Source organism: Vombatus ursinus, unplaced genomic scaffold, assembly GCF_900497805.2.
Source record: "Vombatus ursinus unplaced genomic scaffold, bare-nosed wombat genome assembly UNPS02010769.1, whole genome shotgun sequence".
In the NCBI taxonomy this organism is placed as follows: Eukaryota; Metazoa; Chordata; class Mammalia; order Diprotodontia; family Vombatidae; genus Vombatus; species Vombatus ursinus.
In genome coordinates, this window is record NW_020950547.1 from 3,670,927 (window position 1) to 3,677,280 (window position 6,354).

A 6,354-nucleotide genomic window follows, 5' to 3' on the forward strand; every position below is an offset into this window, starting at 1 on the left:
TGCATTTGAGCAGTTTTTGTACCCCTCAGCTTCTGCACCTTTGTCATACCATTGAAATGCATCCTATTTTACCCTTCACTTTGGTGTATATTCAGTGTTTTCAAAAGAGCTCTCTTTGAAAAAATAGAACTAGGAAGGGAAAACTTTGAGGGAAGTCATGGCCTTCCTTTATCTTCATTAGCTCAGTATTACATAAACCTATTTTACAGGGGTTTTTTTGGTTTGTTTTGGGGTTTTTTGTTTTTGTTTGGGGGCAGGGGTCAATATTTGGGAATATGTTCCCTCAGAGCCTCCAGCTGTAGTTAAATGACTGACTGGTCTCTGATTTAGTTACTCTTCTCGGACACGGAATGAACTTCTACCTTCTTTGAAACTGTTTTGCCGATTGACTACCTTCTACTTTCTTTTTTTTTTCTGTTTATTTTGAGTGAGATTTTTATCTTAAAAACTATGTTTCTTAGACTCCTGCAGATCTTAATTTTTGAATATCTAGTCTGGGGAGTTGGAGATTGACAAAGGATTGGATTTTTCTCAAGTATTTTTGATTCCTATTTGGAGGTAACAGTAAAGCTTGGCAGATCTTGTCTATGTATTCACCATCCCCCAATTTCCTCATAAAAGCAAGGTATAATGGAAAGGACTTGAAGTCAGGAGACACCAAGGTTTCAGTCCTGCCTCTGACAATAGCAAGTGTACCTTGACTGAGTGACTTGCACTTTCTGAGGCCATTTCCTCATGTGAAAAATGGAGCAAATAATAGTCTTGATACTACCTCATAGGCTTGTTGTAAGGAAAATGCTTAGCAAACTTAAGGAACTATAGAATGAGTTATTTCATCATTTACTTCCCTGGGCTATAGAGCATTCATTGCAAAATTCAACAACTCTTCATTGCACAGTCTATGATACTGTCTGTTATGTGGTGTCTTATACCTGTATCATGAATTCCCTTTGAGAAAATTTTAGAGTATTGTATTTAAAGGAAGCTGAAAGTGCCTGGCACATAGTAAATGCTTAATAAACATTTGTTGATTTAATAAATGCCTGTTGACTGAAAGGAAAATTCCCAAGCCAGCTCTCACGAGTCAGGTGATTTTAGGTTATTCCAAATGCAATAACTTTGCATCTTGAGATTTTTTTGGGTTACTTTTGGCAATTGCCCTCACCAAATCTACCTTGAAGTTTTAAATTTAATTCCTAGAAAGTTATGCCTATTTTTGTTAGGCAAAACAAGATAGAGAGCATCTCCCTAAAGGAATCTTCCTTTGGGGCTTTTTAGATGAATCTTCTTAAGAATACTGTCCCTTACTTCAAGCTTAGCATATGTATGATGGAGAATGAGGCAGCTACACAGTTCTAGTAGGATTTTTAATAGGATTGCATAGGTGACCTCAGAAGTATCTTTTGATAAAGACTTAGTGTAACAGATTCATAGTTTTCACCATCATAACAGGAATCCCTTAGTTTTCTTTTGTTTACCGTAGAGGCAACAGGTACAGTGAAAAAAGTACTTTGGACTAGGACCCAAGTACAAATCCTACCTGTCACTACCTGTGTGACCCTTGACAAGTCATAATGCCTCTGAACCTCAGTTTCCTTGTCTGTAAAATGAGGGGATTCCACTACATGGTTTCTTCTGGGTCCATTTATATGATCCTATGAGCCTTCACTTGTAAGCAAATGCTCTTTTTTCAACCCTAACCAATTTCCCAGTGAAAGGAAGTTGCATTGGAAGCCTCACTGTCAGTCATACTACCATTGCAGGGGAAAGCTCTAAACATTTTCTATGATAGCAAAATGGTCCCCATCAGTGCTAATCTTTATTTCTCAGTGTCTGCCTCAAAACTAGGCTGACTACTCATTTGATGGGTGAGGTATGTAAAAGGATCCATCCTGTAAGCAAAGAAACTGTTGGACAAAATATTATGGGCTATTTGGTTTTCCTATTTGGTGAGAGCCAAATGAACAGGAAAATTGTATAATACCTTGGCATTCCTTCAAGCTGAGCATGATGGCCAAGCTGTCATGAGTTCTTACTGGGATGATTGAATAATGGCTTTGGGTAAGAGTTCTGGATATGTATGTGATTTTTTTTTTATAGGATGTGTAACCAAATGATACGTAATTGTAGCTTAGTGCACACCTGGCTTATGCATTGACCTCAGCTATTCAGAACACAACTGAACACCATGGAGTAACCAAAGGTTTAAGCAACCAAAAGAGAATGTAGCTCCTCTCAGACCCATCTTACATTGACATACTCACAAGAAAAAAGGAATTACGATTTATGTTGATGAACCTCTTAACATCCTCACCTTAGTTCCTTACCACCTACAGTACCTATCTCCTTGCCCAACTGTTGCCATGCACCTTCATGGCCACACTTCAGATGCCTAAATTCCTAATTGAGAAGCAGTGTAACAGTACTCATTTTAGACAAAAGAGAGAGAGTGCAGGTTAAAAGCACTTCCTTACTCTGAACCTCAGTTTCTGAGGATCAAAATAAAACAATGTATGTAAAACATTTTGTTAACCTTAAAAGACTATATAAATGAATTGTTATTGCAACTGGCCAATCCAGTCATTCTTCATGCAAACACCTGGATTCCTTTAGTCTGATCTCTGCCATGTTTGTAGTCAATGCTGGGTAACCTTTGTATTTTCCTGCCCTTGTATCCAGACTGCTGCCCTGCTAAGAAAATTTACTGTCAGTTTATGGTGTATAACCAGTGAGATTGCTGCTCTTGATGCTCAGCTGCTAATTGACAGTTTTCTTAACCTCTCCCTTCCTCCACTGTTATCTCTGCCCAATTCATTATTCCTCTGTTCAAAATTCTCTATTGGCTCTCTACTGCCTGCTGAATAAAGTTCATACTTCCTGGCATTCGGGTCCTCCCCAGGTTGTCATGTTACATTTTCATCCTTATTTACTAGTCTCTCTCCCATGCGATCTATGTACCCTGACTAGATTGTTTGTCAAGTTTTGTACTTTCCCCCTTTTGCCTTTGTTCTTACTATTTCTGTGACTGGCCTGTCCTCTTCCACTTCAGTTTTTTGAAACCATACTCATATTTAAAGGCCCAGTCCAAATGCTGTTTTTTCCATGAAGCTACCCAATTCCCTTTACTTGAAAATGGGCTTTTTTTTTCTTGCACTTTACAAAGATGGTAGTATTTTTATTAATTCTATTTTGCCTTACACTTATTAGTATATATGTGCCATCCCCCTGCTAGATTATAAGCACTGAGAGCAGAGATGTGTCTCACTTATTTCTGCACCATGGTAGGCTTTTAATAGTGAATTAAATTGAAGTCTTATTGGGATCACATCATGGGACTCAAGAAAAGAAGGTAGTCCTTTTTTGTTTTTTTTCAACTTAAATAAAACAAGCATTCCCATAACTAAGTGGAACAGAAAAAAAGAATTGCACCTGAAAGTGGAGATCTATTATGTACAACTTGCTATTCCTTTTAAATGTACAACAAAATTATGTAACTTTTTCTATCAGTTTTTTCTCTGGATGCAAATAGCATTTTCCTTCATAGGATCTTTGCAGTTAGTTTGGGTATTTATAATAGAATTTCTTGGTTGTTCAAAGTTCTGAAAACAATACTGCTGTTAACTGTATACAGTGTTCTTTTGCTTGCTCAATTATTTTGTGTAAGTCTTTCTGTGTTTTCCTAAAATCAAGTTCATGATTTCTTTAGCAGAATAATGTCTCACCACAAACATACACCACAGTTTAACCATTCCCCAAATGACAGGCATCCCCACAATTTCTAGTTCTTTGCCACCACAGAGAGCTGCTATAAGTATTTTAGAACATATAGGTTCTTTTCCTTTTTCCATAATCTTGGAAAATGGACTTACTAGTGACATTGCTGGGTCAAAGGGTGTAGGCAGTTGGTAAGTCTTTGGGCATAATTCCAGATCACTCTCCAAAGTGGTTGAATCAGCTCACAGATCCACTAACAATGAATTAAGGTCCTAGGTAGTCACATTTCCTAACATCAGTTTTTCTTTTAGGTGGGAAGAAAAATTCTCCGTTTAGTGAATTTCAATAGCCATTTACTTTTTTTCCTCACATTTAGAAATAATCCTTAGGGATTCAGGTCTCCTTAGGTTTTTAACACTTTTAGAAACTTTTGTTGTTGTTATATGTAATCACTACTTTTAAGCAGAAGTCAGTAAAGGCTTGAGTGCTCAAAAGATAGAACCCTGGGGTTAGAATCAGAAAGATCTACCTGAGTTCAAGTTTGACCTCAGATACTTACTAGCTGTATGACTCTGGACAAGTCATTTAACCCTTTTTGCCTCAGTTTCATCATCTATAAAAGGGGGATAGTAACACCTACCTCTCAGGCTTGTGAGCATCAAATGAAATAATACTTACAAAGTGCATAGCACAGTGCCTGGCACATAGTAGGCTCTCTATAAATGTTAGCTATTATTGTTAAGTAGCCCCTTTCTGACATTTGAAGGCCTTTGACCTAGTGCCTTTTAGTAAAGTTCTTAGCTTTTCTTTATGTCATGGTTCTCTTAGGGGTTTTTTGTGTCATAGGCTGGTGAAGCTTATGGGCCCCTTCTCAGAATTGTATTTAAATGCATAAAATGAAATACCTAAAGTTACAAAGGAAACCATTTATATAGAAATACAATCAAGGGGCAGCAAGGTGGTGCAGTGAAGAGAACACCAGCCCTGGATTCAGGAGGACTTGAGTTCAAATTTGCTCTCAGACACATAGTAGCCTTATGACCCTGGGCAAGTCACTTATCTCCAATTCCCTAAAAAAAAAAAAAAAAATAACCAAAATATTTTAGAAAGCAAGTTTGCAGGTGTTCCCCACTCCAGGGTCCTCTGGTGTACTGCAAAGCACACCGGCCTTGGAATTAGAAGATGTAGTCTTAAGTCTTTGAGTTGACACTCTGTCATGTTGGTCATTCTACTAAATCTCTGTAAGCTTCTGTGCCGTGGCCTTAATGTATAGTGGAGTTAAATTATACCAGCATTAACTGCCTCACAATGTCTTGAGGAAAGCATTTTGCACACTACAGTGTGTAAATAAATTGCTATATGTGTGATTATTTTTGCATATATAGATAGAGACATTGGGACCTGGAAAAACCTAAGAAGTTACTGCCTTTCTAGTTACTAATAAAAGTGAACCCAAACAAGTGTTATAGACTGGGTTTCTCTTACCCAGGCTGGAAGAGCAGTGGCCAATCATAGGGGAAATCCCAATACTGATCAGCAAAGGAGCTTTAACCTCCATTTTTTCTAACCTGAGCCCACACCTCTTAGGCATTCTGATTGTCCTCGGAATCCCCATATTGGTGTTGGACTTAATGTGGACACCCTATTTAATTTAGTCTTGCCGTAGCTCGGAACTCTGGAACACACCTCAGCTTCCCCCATTAGCCAGGGATTATAGGTTTACTCACCACCCCTTACACAGACTTATTTTTGTGAGTGTGTAGGCACATAGGTTGCTCACTCAATGGGTAAGGTGCTTAGACTGACCCAATACCCAAGCAAAGGAGCAGAATCTTATGTACTCATGATGTTTTTTGTTCTTTTTTTAAAATTAATTTATTTTTAGTTTTCAACATTCACTTTTATAAGATCTTGAGTTCTAAATTTTCTAAACCCCATCGCTCCCCTTCTCCCACCCCAGGACAGCAATTTGATAACGACTCTACATATACATTCATATAAAACCTGTTTTCATGATAGTCATGTTGTAAAGAAGAGTTAGAACCAATGGGAGAAACCACAAGAAAGAAGAAACAAAAAAAAAGGGCAAATAATATGCTTTGATCGCGTTCAGACTCTATAATTCTTTTTCTGGATGTGGATAGCATTTTCTGTCATGAGTCTTTTGGAGTTTTCTTAGATCCTTGTGTTGCTGAGAAGAGATAAGTCAATCAAAGTTAGTCATCAAACAGTGAGTTTGTTACTGTGTACCATGTTCTCCTGGTTCTGCTCACTTCACTCAGCATCAGTTCATACAAGTCTTTCCAGGTTTTTCTGAAGTCTGCCTGCTCATCATTTCTTATAGCACAATAGTATTCCATTACATTCATATACCACAACTTGTTCAGCCATTGCCCAACTGATGGGCATTCCCTCAATTTCCAATTCTTGGTCACCACAAAAAGAGCTGCTATAAATATTTTTATACATATGGGTCCTTTTGCCATTTGTATGATCTCTTTGGGATACAGACCTAGAAGTGGTATTGCTGGATCAAAAGGTATACACAGTTTTATAACCCTTTGGGCATAATTACAAATTGCTCTCCAAAATGGTTGGATCAGTTCGTAACTCCATCAACAATGCATTAGTGTTCCAATT